This window comes from Astyanax mexicanus, unplaced genomic scaffold (assembly GCF_023375975.1).
Source record: "Astyanax mexicanus isolate ESR-SI-001 unplaced genomic scaffold, AstMex3_surface scaffold_36, whole genome shotgun sequence".
Classification (NCBI taxonomy): domain Eukaryota; kingdom Metazoa; phylum Chordata; class Actinopteri; order Characiformes; family Acestrorhamphidae; genus Astyanax; species Astyanax mexicanus.
In genome coordinates this window covers 320,001-332,500 of record NW_026040046.1, presented here as the reverse complement: position 1 = coordinate 332,500, position 12,500 = coordinate 320,001, and the positions used below count along the sequence as shown (strand labels likewise).

At 46.7% G+C, this 12,500-nt stretch overlaps 54 non-coding genes and 1 pseudogene across 54 annotated transcripts; all 55 read right to left on the bottom strand.

Annotated features, from left to right (window-relative positions):
• The window catches only part of LOC125792678 (5S ribosomal RNA), a 119-nt pseudogene extending 78 nt beyond the window's left edge, over nt 1–41 (bottom strand).
• Nucleotides 42–151: 110 nt separating this feature from the next.
• Nucleotides 152–270, bottom strand: LOC125790955 (5S ribosomal RNA). Its single transcript, XR_007430681.1, has one exon. It is a non-coding gene; the product is annotated as a 5S ribosomal RNA (ribosomal RNA).
• Nucleotides 271–380: 110 nt separating this feature from the next.
• On the bottom strand, nt 381–499 carry LOC125790954 (5S ribosomal RNA). Its single transcript, XR_007430680.1, has one exon. It is a non-coding gene; the product is annotated as a 5S ribosomal RNA (ribosomal RNA).
• A 110-nt stretch (nt 500–609) lies between these two features.
• Nucleotides 610–728, bottom strand: LOC125792453 (5S ribosomal RNA). Its single transcript, XR_007432185.1, has one exon. It is a non-coding gene; the product is annotated as a 5S ribosomal RNA (ribosomal RNA).
• Nucleotides 729–838: 110 nt separating this feature from the next.
• On the bottom strand, nt 839–957 carry LOC125792951 (5S ribosomal RNA). The gene has a single exon (XR_007432542.1). It is a non-coding gene; the product is annotated as a 5S ribosomal RNA (ribosomal RNA).
• Nucleotides 958–1,067: 110 nt separating this feature from the next.
• LOC125792092 (5S ribosomal RNA) lies at nt 1,068–1,186 on the bottom strand. The gene has a single exon (XR_007431824.1). It is a non-coding gene; the product is annotated as a 5S ribosomal RNA (ribosomal RNA).
• Nucleotides 1,187–1,296: 110 nt separating this feature from the next.
• LOC125792203 (5S ribosomal RNA) lies at nt 1,297–1,415 on the bottom strand. Its single transcript, XR_007431935.1, has one exon. It is a non-coding gene; the product is annotated as a 5S ribosomal RNA (ribosomal RNA).
• Nucleotides 1,416–1,525: 110 nt separating this feature from the next.
• On the bottom strand, nt 1,526–1,644 carry LOC125790953 (5S ribosomal RNA). Its single transcript, XR_007430679.1, has one exon. It is a non-coding gene; the product is annotated as a 5S ribosomal RNA (ribosomal RNA).
• Nucleotides 1,645–1,754: 110 nt separating this feature from the next.
• Nucleotides 1,755–1,873, bottom strand: LOC125790952 (5S ribosomal RNA). Its single transcript, XR_007430678.1, has one exon. It is a non-coding gene; the product is annotated as a 5S ribosomal RNA (ribosomal RNA).
• Nucleotides 1,874–1,983: 110 nt separating this feature from the next.
• LOC125790950 (5S ribosomal RNA) lies at nt 1,984–2,102 on the bottom strand. Its single transcript, XR_007430676.1, has one exon. It is a non-coding gene; the product is annotated as a 5S ribosomal RNA (ribosomal RNA).
• A 110-nt stretch (nt 2,103–2,212) lies between these two features.
• Nucleotides 2,213–2,331, bottom strand: LOC125790949 (5S ribosomal RNA). Its single transcript, XR_007430675.1, has one exon. It is a non-coding gene; the product is annotated as a 5S ribosomal RNA (ribosomal RNA).
• Nucleotides 2,332–2,441: 110 nt separating this feature from the next.
• LOC125791646 (5S ribosomal RNA) lies at nt 2,442–2,560 on the bottom strand. Its single transcript, XR_007431376.1, has one exon. It is a non-coding gene; the product is annotated as a 5S ribosomal RNA (ribosomal RNA).
• A 110-nt stretch (nt 2,561–2,670) lies between these two features.
• On the bottom strand, nt 2,671–2,789 carry LOC125790948 (5S ribosomal RNA). The gene has a single exon (XR_007430674.1). It is a non-coding gene; the product is annotated as a 5S ribosomal RNA (ribosomal RNA).
• A 110-nt stretch (nt 2,790–2,899) lies between these two features.
• LOC125792487 (5S ribosomal RNA) lies at nt 2,900–3,018 on the bottom strand. The gene has a single exon (XR_007432220.1). It is a non-coding gene; the product is annotated as a 5S ribosomal RNA (ribosomal RNA).
• Nucleotides 3,019–3,128: 110 nt separating this feature from the next.
• LOC125792550 (5S ribosomal RNA) lies at nt 3,129–3,247 on the bottom strand. The gene has a single exon (XR_007432282.1). It is a non-coding gene; the product is annotated as a 5S ribosomal RNA (ribosomal RNA).
• Nucleotides 3,248–3,357: 110 nt separating this feature from the next.
• LOC125790947 (5S ribosomal RNA) lies at nt 3,358–3,476 on the bottom strand. The gene has a single exon (XR_007430673.1). It is a non-coding gene; the product is annotated as a 5S ribosomal RNA (ribosomal RNA).
• A 110-nt stretch (nt 3,477–3,586) lies between these two features.
• Nucleotides 3,587–3,705, bottom strand: LOC125790946 (5S ribosomal RNA). The gene has a single exon (XR_007430672.1). It is a non-coding gene; the product is annotated as a 5S ribosomal RNA (ribosomal RNA).
• Nucleotides 3,706–3,815: 110 nt separating this feature from the next.
• Nucleotides 3,816–3,934, bottom strand: LOC125790945 (5S ribosomal RNA). The gene has a single exon (XR_007430671.1). It is a non-coding gene; the product is annotated as a 5S ribosomal RNA (ribosomal RNA).
• A 110-nt stretch (nt 3,935–4,044) lies between these two features.
• On the bottom strand, nt 4,045–4,163 carry LOC125793062 (5S ribosomal RNA). Its single transcript, XR_007432653.1, has one exon. It is a non-coding gene; the product is annotated as a 5S ribosomal RNA (ribosomal RNA).
• A 110-nt stretch (nt 4,164–4,273) lies between these two features.
• On the bottom strand, nt 4,274–4,392 carry LOC125790944 (5S ribosomal RNA). The gene has a single exon (XR_007430670.1). It is a non-coding gene; the product is annotated as a 5S ribosomal RNA (ribosomal RNA).
• A 110-nt stretch (nt 4,393–4,502) lies between these two features.
• On the bottom strand, nt 4,503–4,621 carry LOC125792334 (5S ribosomal RNA). The gene has a single exon (XR_007432066.1). It is a non-coding gene; the product is annotated as a 5S ribosomal RNA (ribosomal RNA).
• A 110-nt stretch (nt 4,622–4,731) lies between these two features.
• Nucleotides 4,732–4,850, bottom strand: LOC125791641 (5S ribosomal RNA). Its single transcript, XR_007431371.1, has one exon. It is a non-coding gene; the product is annotated as a 5S ribosomal RNA (ribosomal RNA).
• Nucleotides 4,851–4,960: 110 nt separating this feature from the next.
• Nucleotides 4,961–5,079, bottom strand: LOC125790943 (5S ribosomal RNA). The gene has a single exon (XR_007430669.1). It is a non-coding gene; the product is annotated as a 5S ribosomal RNA (ribosomal RNA).
• Nucleotides 5,080–5,189: 110 nt separating this feature from the next.
• Nucleotides 5,190–5,308, bottom strand: LOC125790942 (5S ribosomal RNA). Its single transcript, XR_007430668.1, has one exon. It is a non-coding gene; the product is annotated as a 5S ribosomal RNA (ribosomal RNA).
• Nucleotides 5,309–5,418: 110 nt separating this feature from the next.
• LOC125790941 (5S ribosomal RNA) lies at nt 5,419–5,537 on the bottom strand. Its single transcript, XR_007430667.1, has one exon. It is a non-coding gene; the product is annotated as a 5S ribosomal RNA (ribosomal RNA).
• Nucleotides 5,538–5,647: 110 nt separating this feature from the next.
• On the bottom strand, nt 5,648–5,766 carry LOC125791971 (5S ribosomal RNA). The gene has a single exon (XR_007431703.1). It is a non-coding gene; the product is annotated as a 5S ribosomal RNA (ribosomal RNA).
• Nucleotides 5,767–5,876: 110 nt separating this feature from the next.
• Nucleotides 5,877–5,995, bottom strand: LOC125791740 (5S ribosomal RNA). The gene has a single exon (XR_007431472.1). It is a non-coding gene; the product is annotated as a 5S ribosomal RNA (ribosomal RNA).
• Nucleotides 5,996–6,105: 110 nt separating this feature from the next.
• LOC125792314 (5S ribosomal RNA) lies at nt 6,106–6,224 on the bottom strand. The gene has a single exon (XR_007432046.1). It is a non-coding gene; the product is annotated as a 5S ribosomal RNA (ribosomal RNA).
• Nucleotides 6,225–6,334: 110 nt separating this feature from the next.
• LOC125791699 (5S ribosomal RNA) lies at nt 6,335–6,453 on the bottom strand. Its single transcript, XR_007431431.1, has one exon. It is a non-coding gene; the product is annotated as a 5S ribosomal RNA (ribosomal RNA).
• A 110-nt stretch (nt 6,454–6,563) lies between these two features.
• LOC125790939 (5S ribosomal RNA) lies at nt 6,564–6,682 on the bottom strand. The gene has a single exon (XR_007430665.1). It is a non-coding gene; the product is annotated as a 5S ribosomal RNA (ribosomal RNA).
• Nucleotides 6,683–6,792: 110 nt separating this feature from the next.
• Nucleotides 6,793–6,911, bottom strand: LOC125790938 (5S ribosomal RNA). The gene has a single exon (XR_007430664.1). It is a non-coding gene; the product is annotated as a 5S ribosomal RNA (ribosomal RNA).
• Nucleotides 6,912–7,021: 110 nt separating this feature from the next.
• Nucleotides 7,022–7,140, bottom strand: LOC125790937 (5S ribosomal RNA). The gene has a single exon (XR_007430663.1). It is a non-coding gene; the product is annotated as a 5S ribosomal RNA (ribosomal RNA).
• A 110-nt stretch (nt 7,141–7,250) lies between these two features.
• LOC125792313 (5S ribosomal RNA) lies at nt 7,251–7,369 on the bottom strand. The gene has a single exon (XR_007432045.1). It is a non-coding gene; the product is annotated as a 5S ribosomal RNA (ribosomal RNA).
• A 110-nt stretch (nt 7,370–7,479) lies between these two features.
• LOC125792312 (5S ribosomal RNA) lies at nt 7,480–7,598 on the bottom strand. The gene has a single exon (XR_007432044.1). It is a non-coding gene; the product is annotated as a 5S ribosomal RNA (ribosomal RNA).
• Nucleotides 7,599–7,708: 110 nt separating this feature from the next.
• Nucleotides 7,709–7,827, bottom strand: LOC125791697 (5S ribosomal RNA). The gene has a single exon (XR_007431429.1). It is a non-coding gene; the product is annotated as a 5S ribosomal RNA (ribosomal RNA).
• A 110-nt stretch (nt 7,828–7,937) lies between these two features.
• LOC125790936 (5S ribosomal RNA) lies at nt 7,938–8,056 on the bottom strand. The gene has a single exon (XR_007430662.1). It is a non-coding gene; the product is annotated as a 5S ribosomal RNA (ribosomal RNA).
• Nucleotides 8,057–8,166: 110 nt separating this feature from the next.
• LOC125790935 (5S ribosomal RNA) lies at nt 8,167–8,285 on the bottom strand. Its single transcript, XR_007430661.1, has one exon. It is a non-coding gene; the product is annotated as a 5S ribosomal RNA (ribosomal RNA).
• Nucleotides 8,286–8,395: 110 nt separating this feature from the next.
• Nucleotides 8,396–8,514, bottom strand: LOC125792653 (5S ribosomal RNA). The gene has a single exon (XR_007432372.1). It is a non-coding gene; the product is annotated as a 5S ribosomal RNA (ribosomal RNA).
• A 110-nt stretch (nt 8,515–8,624) lies between these two features.
• LOC125790934 (5S ribosomal RNA) lies at nt 8,625–8,743 on the bottom strand. The gene has a single exon (XR_007430660.1). It is a non-coding gene; the product is annotated as a 5S ribosomal RNA (ribosomal RNA).
• A 110-nt stretch (nt 8,744–8,853) lies between these two features.
• On the bottom strand, nt 8,854–8,972 carry LOC125790933 (5S ribosomal RNA). Its single transcript, XR_007430659.1, has one exon. It is a non-coding gene; the product is annotated as a 5S ribosomal RNA (ribosomal RNA).
• A 110-nt stretch (nt 8,973–9,082) lies between these two features.
• LOC125791760 (5S ribosomal RNA) lies at nt 9,083–9,201 on the bottom strand. Its single transcript, XR_007431492.1, has one exon. It is a non-coding gene; the product is annotated as a 5S ribosomal RNA (ribosomal RNA).
• A 109-nt stretch (nt 9,202–9,310) lies between these two features.
• Nucleotides 9,311–9,429, bottom strand: LOC125792012 (5S ribosomal RNA). Its single transcript, XR_007431744.1, has one exon. It is a non-coding gene; the product is annotated as a 5S ribosomal RNA (ribosomal RNA).
• A 110-nt stretch (nt 9,430–9,539) lies between these two features.
• On the bottom strand, nt 9,540–9,658 carry LOC125790932 (5S ribosomal RNA). Its single transcript, XR_007430658.1, has one exon. It is a non-coding gene; the product is annotated as a 5S ribosomal RNA (ribosomal RNA).
• A 110-nt stretch (nt 9,659–9,768) lies between these two features.
• On the bottom strand, nt 9,769–9,887 carry LOC125790931 (5S ribosomal RNA). The gene has a single exon (XR_007430657.1). It is a non-coding gene; the product is annotated as a 5S ribosomal RNA (ribosomal RNA).
• Nucleotides 9,888–9,997: 110 nt separating this feature from the next.
• Nucleotides 9,998–10,116, bottom strand: LOC125792840 (5S ribosomal RNA). The gene has a single exon (XR_007432431.1). It is a non-coding gene; the product is annotated as a 5S ribosomal RNA (ribosomal RNA).
• A 110-nt stretch (nt 10,117–10,226) lies between these two features.
• Nucleotides 10,227–10,345, bottom strand: LOC125792162 (5S ribosomal RNA). Its single transcript, XR_007431894.1, has one exon. It is a non-coding gene; the product is annotated as a 5S ribosomal RNA (ribosomal RNA).
• A 110-nt stretch (nt 10,346–10,455) lies between these two features.
• On the bottom strand, nt 10,456–10,574 carry LOC125790930 (5S ribosomal RNA). Its single transcript, XR_007430656.1, has one exon. It is a non-coding gene; the product is annotated as a 5S ribosomal RNA (ribosomal RNA).
• A 110-nt stretch (nt 10,575–10,684) lies between these two features.
• Nucleotides 10,685–10,803, bottom strand: LOC125790928 (5S ribosomal RNA). Its single transcript, XR_007430654.1, has one exon. It is a non-coding gene; the product is annotated as a 5S ribosomal RNA (ribosomal RNA).
• Nucleotides 10,804–10,913: 110 nt separating this feature from the next.
• LOC125790927 (5S ribosomal RNA) lies at nt 10,914–11,032 on the bottom strand. The gene has a single exon (XR_007430653.1). It is a non-coding gene; the product is annotated as a 5S ribosomal RNA (ribosomal RNA).
• Nucleotides 11,033–11,142: 110 nt separating this feature from the next.
• LOC125790926 (5S ribosomal RNA) lies at nt 11,143–11,261 on the bottom strand. Its single transcript, XR_007430652.1, has one exon. It is a non-coding gene; the product is annotated as a 5S ribosomal RNA (ribosomal RNA).
• Nucleotides 11,262–11,371: 110 nt separating this feature from the next.
• On the bottom strand, nt 11,372–11,490 carry LOC125792486 (5S ribosomal RNA). The gene has a single exon (XR_007432219.1). It is a non-coding gene; the product is annotated as a 5S ribosomal RNA (ribosomal RNA).
• Nucleotides 11,491–11,600: 110 nt separating this feature from the next.
• On the bottom strand, nt 11,601–11,719 carry LOC125790925 (5S ribosomal RNA). The gene has a single exon (XR_007430651.1). It is a non-coding gene; the product is annotated as a 5S ribosomal RNA (ribosomal RNA).
• A 110-nt stretch (nt 11,720–11,829) lies between these two features.
• Nucleotides 11,830–11,948, bottom strand: LOC125791738 (5S ribosomal RNA). The gene has a single exon (XR_007431470.1). It is a non-coding gene; the product is annotated as a 5S ribosomal RNA (ribosomal RNA).
• Nucleotides 11,949–12,058: 110 nt separating this feature from the next.
• LOC125790924 (5S ribosomal RNA) lies at nt 12,059–12,177 on the bottom strand. Its single transcript, XR_007430650.1, has one exon. It is a non-coding gene; the product is annotated as a 5S ribosomal RNA (ribosomal RNA).
• A 110-nt stretch (nt 12,178–12,287) lies between these two features.
• Nucleotides 12,288–12,406, bottom strand: LOC125790923 (5S ribosomal RNA). The gene has a single exon (XR_007430649.1). It is a non-coding gene; the product is annotated as a 5S ribosomal RNA (ribosomal RNA).
• Between the last annotated feature and the right edge of the window lie 94 nt (nt 12,407–12,500).

Sequence of the window (12,500 nt, the reverse complement as noted above, 5' to 3'; positions counted from 1 at the left end):
CAGACGAGATCGGGCGTTCTCAGGGTAGTGTGATCGTAAGCCATTGCAGAGCTCTCATCAAGACTACTTATGCAACTTCATCTATGTTGGGTTTCAGATAACAAACTAGTAATGTATAACAAGACCATGGTAATGGAAGCAAGAGGGGAAAAGCTTACAGCACCTGGTATTCCCAGGTGGTCTCCCATCCAAGTACTAACCAGGCCAAACCCTGCTTAGCTTCCGAGATCAGACGAGATCGGGCGTTCTCAGGGTAGTGTGACCGTAAGCCATTGCAGAGCTCTCATCAAGACTACTTATGCAACTTCATCTATGTTGGGTTTCAGATAACAAACTAGTAATGTATAACATGACCATGGTAATGGAAGCAAGAGGGGAAAAGCTTACAGCACCTGGTATTCCCAGGTGGTCTCCCATCCAAGTACTAACCAGGCCAAACCCTGCTTAGCTTCCGAGATCAGACGAGATCGGGCGTTCTCAGGGTAGTGTGACCGTAAGCCATTGCAGAGCTCTCATCAAGACTACTTATGCAACTTCATCTATGTTGGGTTTCAGATAACAAACTAGTAATGTATAACAAGACCATGGTAATGGAAGCAGGAGGGGAAAAGCTTACAGCACCTGGTATTCCCAGGTGGTCTCCGATCCAAGTACTAACCAGGCCAAACCCTGCTTAGCTTCCGAGATCAGACGAGATCGGGCGTTCTCAGGGTAGTGTGACCGTAAGCCATTGCAGAGCTCTCATCAAGACTACTTATGCAACTTCATCTATGTTGGGTTTCAGATAACAAACTAGTAATGTATAACAAGACCATGGTAATGGAAGCAAGAGGGGAAAAGCTTACAGCACCTGGTATTCCCAGGTGGTCTCCCATCCAAGTACTAACCTGGCCAAACCCTGCTTAGCTTCCGAGATCAGACGAGATCGGGCGTTCTCAGGGTAGTGTGACCGTAAGCCATTGCAGAGCTCTCATCAAGACTACTTATGCAACTTCATCTATGTTGGGTTTCAGATAACAAACTAGTAATGTATAACAAGACCATGGTAATGGAAGCAAGAGGGGAAAAGCTTACAGCACCTGGTATTCCCAGGTGGTCTCCCATCCAAGTACTAACCAGGCCAAACCCTGCTTAGCTTCCGAGATCAGACGAGATCGGGCGTTCTCAGGGTAGTGTGACCGTAAGGCATTGCAGAGCTCTCATCAAGACTACTTATGCAACTTCATCTATGTTGGGTTTCAGATAACAAACTAGTAATCTATAACAAGACCATGGTAATGGAAGCAAGAGGGGAAAAGCTTACAGCACCTGGTATTCCCAGGTGGTCTCCCATCCAAGTACTAACCAGGCCAAACCCTGCTTAGCTTCCGAGATCAGCCGAGATCGGGCGTTCTCAGGGTAGTGTGACCGTAAGCCATTGCAGAGCTCTCATCAAGACTACTTATGCAACTTCATCTATGTTGGGTTTCAGATAACAAACTAGTAATGTATAACAAGACCATGGTAATGGAAGCAAGAGGGGAAAAGCTTACAGCACCTGGTATTCCCAGGTGGTCTCCCATCCAAGTACTAACCAGGCCAAACCCTGCTTAGCTTCCGAGATCAGACGAGATCGGGCGTTCTCAGGGTAGTGTGACCGTAAGCCATTGCAGAGCTCTCATCAAGACTACTTATGCAACTTCATCTATGTTGGGTTTCAGATAACAAACAAGTAATGTATAACAAGACCATGGTAATGGAAGCAAGAGGGGAAAAGCTTACAGCACCTGGTATTCCCAGGTGGTCTCCCATCCAAGTACTAACCAGGCCAAACCCTGCTTAGCTTCCGAGATCAGACGAGATCGGGCGTTCTCAGGGTAGTGTGACCGTAAGCCATTGCAGAGCTCTCATCAAGACTACTTATGCAACTTCATCTATGTTGGGTTTCAGATAACAAACTAGTAATGTATAACAAGACCATGGTAATGGACGCAAGAGGGGAAAAGCTTACAGCACCTGGTATTCCCAGGTGGTCTCCCATCCAAGTACTAACCAGGCCAAACCCTGCTTAGCTTCCGAGATCAGACGAGATCGGGCGTTCTCAGGGTAGTGTGACCGTAAGCCATTGCAGAGCTCTCATCAAGACTACTCATGCAACTTCATCTATGTTGGGTTTCAGATAACAAACTAGTAATGTATAACAAGACCATGGTAATGGAAGCAAGAGGGGAAAAGCTTACAGCACCTGGTATTCCCAGGTGGTCTCCCATCCAAGTACTAACCAGGCCAAACCCTGCTTAGCTTCCGAGATCAGACGAGATCGGGCGTTCTCAGGGTAGTGTGACCGTAAGCCATTGCAGAGCTCTCATCAAGACTACTTATGCAACTTCATCTATGTTGGGTTTCAGATAACAAACTAGTAATGTATAACAAGACCATGGTAATGGAAGCAAGAGGGGAAAAGCTTACAGCACCTGGTATTCCCAGGTGGTCTCCCATCCAAGTACTATCCAGGCCAAACCCTGCTTAGCTTCCGAGATCAGACGAGATCGGGCGTTCTCAGGGTAGTGTGACCGTAAGCAATTGCAGAGCTCTCATCAAGACTACTTATGCAACTTCATCTATGTTGGGTTTCAGATAAGAAACTAGTAATGTATAACAAGACCATGGTAATGGAAGCAAGAGGGGAAAAGCTTACAGCACCTGGTATTCCCAGGTGGTCTCCCATCCAAGTACTAACCAGGCCAAACCCTGCTTAGCTTCCGAGATCAGACGAGATCGGGCGTTCTCAGGGTAGTGTGACCGTAAGCCATTGCAGAGCTCTCATCAAGACTACTTATGCAACTTCATCTATGTTGGGTTTCAGATAAGAAACTAGTAATGTATAACAAGACCATGGTAATGGAAGAAAGAGAGGAAAAGCTTACAGCACCTGGTATTCCCAGGTGGTCTCCCATCCAAGTACTAACCAGGCCAAACCCTGCTTAGCTTCCGAGATCAGACGAGATGGGGCGTTCTCAGGGTAGTGTGACCGTAAGCCATTGCAGAGCTCTCATCAAGACTACTTATGCAACTTCATCTATGTTGGGTTTCAGATAACAAACTAGTAATGTATAACAAGACCATGGTAATGGAAGCAAGAGGGGAAAAGCATACAGCACCTGGTATTCCCAGGTGGTCCCCCATCCAAGTACTAACCAGGCCAAAACCTGCTTAGCTTCCGAGATCAGACGAGATCGGGCGTTCTCAGGGTAGTGTGACCGTAAGCCATTGCAGAGCTCTCATCAAGACTACTTATGCAACTTCATCTATGTTGGGTTTCAGATAACAAACTAGTAATGTATAACAAGACCATGGTAATGGAAGCAAGAGGGGAAAAGCTTACAGCACCTGGTATTCCCAGGTGGTCTCCCATCCAAGTACTAACCAGGCCAAACCCTGCTTAGCTTCCGAGATCAGACGAGATCGGGCGTTCTCAGGGTAGTGTGACCGTAAGCCATTGCAGAGCTCTCATCAAGACTCCTTATGCAACTTCATCTATGTTGGGTTTCAGATAACAAACTAGTAATGTATAACAAGACCATGGTAATGGAAGCAAGAGGGGAAAAGCTTACAGCACCTGGTATTCCCAGGTGGTCTCCCATCCAAGTACTAACCAGGCCAAACCCTGCTTAGCTTCCGAGATCAGACGAGATCGGGCGTTCTCAGGGTAGTGTGACCGTAAGCCATTGCAGAGCTCTCATCAAGACTACTTATGCAACTTCATCTATGTTGGGTTTCAGATAAAAAACTAGTAATGTATAACAAGACAATGGTAATGGAAGCAAGAGGGGAAAAGCTTACAGCACCTGGTATTCCCAGGTGGTCTCCCATCCAAGTACTAACCAGGCCAAACCCTGCTTAGCTTCCGAGATCAGACGAGATCGGGCGTTCTCAGGGTAGTGTGACCGTAAGCCATTGCAGAGCTCTCATCAAGACTACTTATGCAACTTCATCTATGTTGGGTTTCAGATAACAAACTAGTAATGTATAACAAGACCATGGTAATGGAAGCAAGAGGGGAAAAGCTTACAGCACCAGGTATTCCCAGGTGGTCTCCCATCCAAGTACTAACCAGGCCAAACCCTGCTTAGCTTCCGAGATCGGACGAGATCGGGCGTTCTCAGGGTAGTGTGACTGTAAGCCATTGCAGAGCTCTCATCAAGACTACTTATGCAACTTCATCTATGTTGGGTTTCAGATAACAAACTAGTAATGTATAACAAGACCATGGTAATGGAAGCAAGAGGGGAAAAGCTTACAGCACCTGGTATTCCCAGGTGGTCTCCCATCCAAGTACTAACCAGGCCAAACCCTGCTTAGCTTCCGAGATCAGACGAGATCGGGCGTTCTCAGGGTAGTGTGACCGTAAGCCATTGCAGAGCTCTCATCAAGACTACTTATGCAACTTCATCTATGTTGGGTTTCAGATAACAAACTAGTAATGTATAACAAGACCATGGTAATGGAAGCAAGAGGGGAAAAGCTTACAGCACCTGGTAATCCCAGGTGGTCTCCCATCCAAGTACTAACCAGGCCAAACCCTGCTTAGCTTCCGAGATCAGACGAGATCGGGCGTTCTCAGGGTAGTGTGACCGTAAGCCATTGCAGAGCTCTCATCAAGACTACTTATGCAACTTCATCTATGTTGGGTTTCAGATAACAAACTAGTAATGTATAACAAGACCATGGTAATGGAAGCAAGAGGGGAAAAGCTTACAGCACCAGGTATTCCCAGGTGGTCTCCCATCCAAGTACTAACCAGGCCAAACCCTGCTTAGCTTCCGAGATCAGACGAGATCGGGCGTTCTCAGGGTAGTGTGACTGTAAGCCATTGCAGAGCTCTCATCAAGACTACTTATGCAACTTCATCTATGTTGGGTTTCAGATAACAAACTAGTAATGTATAACAAGACCATGGTAATGGAAGCAAGAGGGGAAAAGCTTACAGCACCTGGTATTCCCAGGTGGTCTCCCATCCAAGTACTAACCAGGCCAAACCCTGCTTAGCTTCCGAGATCAGACGAGATCGGGCGTTCTCAGGGTAGTGTGACCGTAAGCCATTGCAGAGCTCTCATCAAGACTACTTATGCAACTTCATCTATGTTGGGTTTCAGATAACAAACTAGTAATGTATAACAAGACCATGGTAATGGAAGCAAGAGGGGAAAAGCTTACAGCACCTGGTATTCCCAGGTGGTCTCCCATCCAAGTACTAACCAGGCCAAACCCTGCTTAGCTTCCGAGATCAGACGAGATCGGGCGTTCTCAGGGTAGTGTGACCGTAAGCCATTGCAGAGCTCTCATCAAGACTACTTATGCAACTTCATCTATGTTGGGTTTCAGATAACAAACAAGTAATGTATAACAAGACCATGGTAATGGAAGCAAGAGGGGAAAAGCTTACAGCACCTGGTATTCCCAGGTGGTCTCCCATCCAAGTACTAACCAGGCCAAACCCTGCTTAGCTTCCGAGATCAGACGAGATCGGGCGTTCTCAGGGTAGTGTGACCGTAAGCCATTGCAGAGCTCTCATCAAGACTACTTATGCAACTTCATCTATGTTGGGTTTCAGATAACAAACTAGTAATGTATAACAAGACCATGGTAATGGACGCAAGAGGGGAAAAGCTTACAGCACCTGGTATTCCCAGGTGGTCTCCCATCCAAGTACTAACCAGGCCAAACCCTGCTTAGCTTCCGAGATCAGACGAGATCGGGTGTTCTCAGGGTAGTGTGACCGTAAGCCATTGCAGAGCTCTCATCAAGACTACTCATGCAACTTCATCTATGTTGGGTTTCAGATAACAAACTAGTAATGTATAACAAGACCATGGTAATGGAAGCAAGAGGGGAAAAGCTTACAGCACCTGGTATTCCCAGGTGGTCTCCCATCCAAGTACTAACCAGGCCAAACCCTGCTTAGCTTCCGAGATCCGACGAGATCGGGCGTTCTCAGGGTAGTGTGACCGTAAGCCATTGCAGAGCTCTTATCAAGACTACTTATGCAACTTCATCTATGTTGGGTTTCAGATAACAAACTAGTAATGTATAACAAGACCATGGTAATGGAAGCAAGAGGGGAAAAGCTTACAGCACCTGGTATTCCCAGGTGGTCTCCCATCCAAGTACTAACCAGGCCAAACCCTGCTTAGCTTCCGAGATCAGACGAGATTGGGCGTTCTCAGGGTAGTGTGACCGTAAGCCATTGCAGAGCTCTCATCAAGACTACTTATGCAACTTCATCTATGTTGGGTTTCAGATAACAAACTAGTAATGTATAACAAGACCATGGTAATGGAAGCAAGAGGGGAAAAGCTTACAGCACCAGGCATTCCCAGGTGGTCTCCCATCCAAGTACTAACCAGGCCAAACCCTGCTTAGCTTCCGAGATCGGACGAGATCGGGCGTTCTCAGGGTAGTGTGACTGTAAGCCATTGCAGAGCTCTCATCAAGACTACTTATGCAACTTCATCTATGTTGGGTTTCAGATAACAAACTAGTAATGTATAACAAGACCATGGTAATGGAAGCAAGAGGGGAAAAGCTTACAGCACCTGGTATTCCCAGGTGGTCTCCCATCCAAGTACTAACCAGGCCAAACCCTGCTTAGCTTCCGAGATCAGACGAGATCGGGCGTTCTCAGGGTAGTGTGACCGTAAGCCATTGCAGAGCTCTCATCAAGACTACTTATGCAACTTCATCTATGTTGGGTTTCAGATAACAAACTAGTAATGTATAACATGACCATGGTAATGGAAGCAAGAGGGGAAAAGCTTACAGCACCTGGTATTCCCAGGTGGTCTCCCATCCAAGTACTAACCAGGCCAAACCCTGCTTAGCTTCCGAGATCAGACGAGATCGGGCGTTCTCAGGGTAGTGTGACCGTAAGCCATTGCAGAGCTCTCATCAAGACTACTTATGCAACTTCATCTATGTTGGGTTTCAGATAACAAACTAGTAATGTATAACAAGACCATGGTAATGGACGCAAGAGGGGGAAAGCTTACAGCACCTGGTATTCCCAGGTGGTCTCCCATCCAAGTACTAACCAGGCCAAACCCTGCTTAGCTTCCGAGATCAGACGAGATCGGGCGTTCTCAGGGTAGTGTGACCGTAAGCCATTGCAGAGCTCTCATCAAGACTACTCATGCAACTTCATCTATGTTGGGTTTCAGATAACAAACTAGTAATGTATAACAAGACCATGGTAATGGAAGCAAGAGGGGAAAAGCTTACAGCACCTGGTATTCCCAGGTGGTCTCCCATCCAAGTACTAACCAGGCCAAACCCTGCTTAGCTTCCGAGATCAGACGAGATTGGGCGTTCTCAGGGTAGTGTGACCGTAAGCCATTGCAGAGCTCTTATCAAGACTACTTATGCAACTTCATCTATGTTGGGTTTCAGATAACAAACTAGTAATGTATAACAAGACCATGGTAATGGAAGCAAGAGGGGAAAAGCTTACAGCACCTGGTATTCCCAGGTGGTCTCCCATCCAAGTACTAACCAGGCCAAACCCTGCTTAGCTTCCGAGATCAGACGAGATTGGGCGTTCTCAGGGTAGTGTGACCGTAAGCCATTGCAGAGCTCTCATCAAGACTACTTATGCAACTTCATCTATGTTGGGTTTCAGATAACAAACTAGTAATGTATAACAAGACCATGGTAATGGAAGCAAGAGGGGAAAAGCTTACAGCACCAGGCATTCCCAGGTGGTCTCCCATCCAAGTACTAACCAGGCCAAACCCTGCTTAGCTTCCGAGATCGGACGAGATCGGGCGTTCTCAGGGTAGTGTGACTGTAAGCCATTGCAGAGCTCTCATCAAGACTACTTATGCAACTTCATCTATGTTGGGTTTCAGATAACAAACTAGTAATGTATAACAAGACCATGGTAATGGAAGCAAGAGGGGAAAAGCTTACAGCACCTGGTATTCCCAGGTGGTCTCCCATCCAAGTACTAACCAGGCCAAACCCTGCTTAGCTTCCGAGATCAGACGAGATCGGGCGTTCTCAGGGTAGTGTGACCGTAAGCCATTGCAGAGCTCTCATCAAGACTACTTATGCAACTTCATCTATGTTGGGTTTCAGATAACAAACTAGTAATGTATAACATGACCATGGTAATGGAAGCAAGAGGGGAAAAGCTTACAGCACCTGGTATTCCCAGGTGGTCTCCCATCCAAGTACTAACCAGGCCAAACCCTGCTTAGCTTCCGAGATCAGACGAGATCGGGCGTTCTCAGGGTAGTGTGACCGTAAGCCATTGCAGAGCTCTCATCAAGACTACTTATGCAACTTCATCTATGTTGGGTTTCAGATAACAAACTAGTAATGTATAACAAGACCATGGTAATGGAAGCAAGAGGGGAAAAGCTTACAGCACCTGGTATTCCCAGGTGGTCTCCGATCCAAGTACTAAGCAGGCCAAACCCTGCTTAGCTTCCGAGATCAGACGAGATCGGGCGTTCTCAGGGTAGTGTGACCGTAAGCCATTGCAGAGCTCTCATCAAGACTACTTATGCAACTTCATCTATGTTGGGTTTCAGATAACAAACTAGTAATTTATAACAAGACCATGGTAATGGAAGCAAGAGGGGAAAAGCTTACAGCACCTGGTATTCCCAGGTGGTCTCCCATCCAAGTACTAACCAGGCCAAACCCTGCTTAGCTTCCGAGATCAGACGAGATCGGGCGTTCTCAGGGTAGTGTGACCGTAAGCCATTGCAGAGCTCTCATCAAGACTACTTATGCAACTTCATCTATGTTGGGTTTCAGATAACAAACTAGTAATGTATAACAAGACCATGGTAATGGAAGCAAGAGGGGAAAAGCTTACAGCACCTGGTATTCCCAGGTGGTCTCCCATCCAAGTACTAACCAGGCCAAACCCTGCTTAGCTTCCGAGATCAGACGAGATCGGGCGTTCTCAGGGTAGTGTGACCGTAAGCCATTGCAGAGCTCTCATCAAGACTACTTATGCAACTTCATCTATGTTGGGTTTCAGATAACAAACTAGTAATGTATAACAAGACCATGGTAATGGAAGCAAGAGGGGAAAAGCTTACAGCACCTGGTATTCCCAGGTGGTCTCCCATCCAAGTACTAACCAGGCCAAACCCTGCTTAGCTTCCGAGCTCAGACGAGATCGGGCGTTCTCAGGGTAGTGTGACCGTAAGCCATCGCAGAGCTCTCATCAAGACTACTTATGCAACTTCATCTATGTTGGGTTTCAGATAACAAACTAGTAATGTATAACAAGACCATGGTAATGGAAGCAAGAGGGGAAATCTTACAGCACCTGGTATTCCCAGGTGGTCTCCCATCCAAGTACTAACCAGGCCAAACCCTGCTTAGCTTCCGAGATCAGACGAGATCGGGCGTTCTCAGGGTAGTGTGACCGTAAGCCATTGCAGAGCTCTCATCAAGACTACTTATGCAACTTCATCTATGTTGGGTTTCAGATAACAAACTAGTAATGTATAACAAGACCATGGTAATGGAAGCAAGAGGGGAAAAGCTTACAGCACCTGGTATTCCCAGGTGGTCTCCCATCCAAGTACTAACCAGGCCAAACCCTGCTTAGCTTCCGAGATCAGACGAGATCGGGCGTTCTCAGGGTAGTGTGACCGTAAGCCATTGCAGAGCTCTCATCAAGACTACTTATGCAACTTCATCTATGTTGGGTTTCAGATAACAAACTAGTAATGTATAACAAGACCATGGTAATGGAAGCAAGAGGGGAAAAGCTTACAGCACCTGGTATTCCCAGGTGGTCTCCCATCCAAGTACTAACCAGGCCAAACCCTGCTTAGCTTCCGAGATCAGACGAGATCGGGCGTTCTCAGGGTAGTGTGACCGTAAGCCATTGCAGAGCTCTCATCAAGACTACTTATGCAACTTCATCTATGTTGGGTTTCAGATAACAAACTAGTAATGTATAACAAGACCATGGTAATGGAAGCAAGAGGGGAAAAGCTTACAGCACCTGGTATTCCCAGGTGGTCTCCCATCCAAGTACTAACCAGGCCAAACCCTGCTTAGCTTCCGAGATCAGATGAGATCGGGCGTTCTCAGGGTAGTGTGACCGTAAGCCATTGCAGAGCTCTCATCAAGACTACTTATGCAACTTCATCTATGTTGGGTTTCAGATAACAAACTAGTAATGTATAACAAGACCATGGTAATGGAAGCAAGAGGGGAAAAGCTTACAGCACCTGGTATTCCCAGGTGGTCTCCAATCCAAGTACTAACCAGGCCAAACCCTGCTTAGCTTCCGAGATCAGACGAGATCGGGTGTTCTCAGGGTAGTGTGACCGTAAGCCATTGCAGAGCTCTCATCAAGACTACTTATGCAACTTCATCTATGTTGGGTTTCAGATAACAAACTAGTAATGTATAACAAGACCATGGTAATGGAAGCAAGAGGGGAAAAGCTTACAGCACCTGGTATTCCCAGGTGGTCTCCCATCCAAGTACTAACCAGGCCAAACCCTGCTTAGCTTCCGAGATCAGACGAGATCGGGCGTTCTCAGGGTAGTGTGACCGTAAGCCATTGCAGAGCTCTCATCAAGACTACTTATGCAACTTCATCTATGTTGGGTTTCAGATAACAAACTAGTAATGTATAACAAAACCATGGTAATGGAAGCAAGAGGGGAAAAGCTTACAGCACCTGGTATTCCCAGGTGGTCTCCCATCCAAGTACTAACCAGGCCAAACCCTGCTTAGCTTCCGAGATCAGACGAGATCGGGCGTTCTCAGGGTAGTGTGACCGTAAGCCATTGCAGAGCTCTCATCAAGACTACTTATGCAACTTCATCTATGTTGGGTTTCAGATAACAAACTAGTAATGTATAACAAGACCATGGTAATGGAAGCAAGAGGGGAAAAGCTTACAGCACCTGGTATTCCCAGGTGGTCTCCCATCCAAGTACTAACCAGGCCAAACCCTGCTTAGCTTCCGAGATCAGACGAGATCGGGCGTTCTCAGGGTAGTGTGACCGTAAGCCATTGCAGAGCTCTCATCAAGACTACTTATGCAACTTCATCTATGTTGGGTTTCAGATAACAAACTAGTAATGTATAACAAGACCATGGTAATGGAAGCAAGAGGGGAAAAGCTTACAGCACCTGGTATTCCCAGGTGGTCTCCCATCCAAGTACTAACCAGGCCAAACCCTGCTTAGCTTCCGAGATCAGACGAGATCGGGCGTTCTCAGGGTAGTGTGACCGTAAGCCATTGCAGAGCTCTCATCAAGACTACTTATGCAACTTCATCTATGTTGGGTTTCAGATAACAAACTAGTAATGTATAACAAGACCATGGTAATGGAAGCAAGAGGGGAAAAGCTTACAGCACCTGGTATTCCCAGGTGGTCTCCCATCCAAGTACTAACCAGGCCAAACCCTGCTTAGCTTCCGAGATCAGACGAGATGGGGCGTTCTCAGGGTAGTGTGACCGTAAGCCATTGCAGAGCTCTCATCAAGACTACTTATGCAACTTCATCTATGTTGGGTTTCAGATAACAAACTAGTAATGTATAACAAGACCATGGTAATGGAAGCAAGAGGGGAAAAGCTTACAGCACCTGGTATTCCCAGGTGGTCTCCCATCCAAGTACTAACCAGGCCAAACCCTGCTTAGCTTCCGAGATCAGACGAGATCGGGCGTTCTCAGGGTAGTGTGACCGTAAGCCATTGCAGAGCTCTCATCAAGACTACTTATGCAACTTCATCTATGTTGGGTTTCAGATAACAAACTAGTAATCTATAACAAGACCATGGTAATGGAAGCAAGAGGGGAAAAGCTTACAGCACCTGGTATTCCCAGGTGGTCTCCCAACCAAGTACTAACCAGGCCAAACCCTGCTTAGCTTCCGAGATCAGACGAGATCGGGCGTTCTCAGGGTAGTGTGACCGTAAGCCATTGCAGAGCTCTCATCAAGACTACTTATGCAACTTCATCTATGTTGGGTTTCAGATAACAAACTAGTAATGTATAACAAGACCATGGTAATGGAAGCAAGAGGGGAAAAGCTTACAGCACCTGGTATTCCCAGGTGGTCTCCCATCCAAGTACTAACCAGGCCAAACCCTGCTTAGCTTCCGAGATCAGACGAGATCGGGCGTTCTCAGGGTAGTGTGACCGTAAGCCATTGCAGAGCTCTCATCAAGACTACTTATGCAACTTCATCTATGTTGGGTTTCAGATAACAAACTAGTAATGTATAACAAGACCATGGTAATGGAAGCAAGAGGGGAAAAGCTTACAGCACCTGGTATTCCCAGGTGGTCTCCCATCCAAGTACTAACCAGGCCAAACCCTGCTTAGCTTCCGAGATCAGACGAGATCGGGCGTTCTCAGGGTAGTGTGACCGTAAGCCATTGCAGAGCTGTCATCAAGACTACTTATGCAACTTCATCTATGTTGGGTTTCAGACAACAAACTAGTAATGTATAACAAGACCATGGTAATG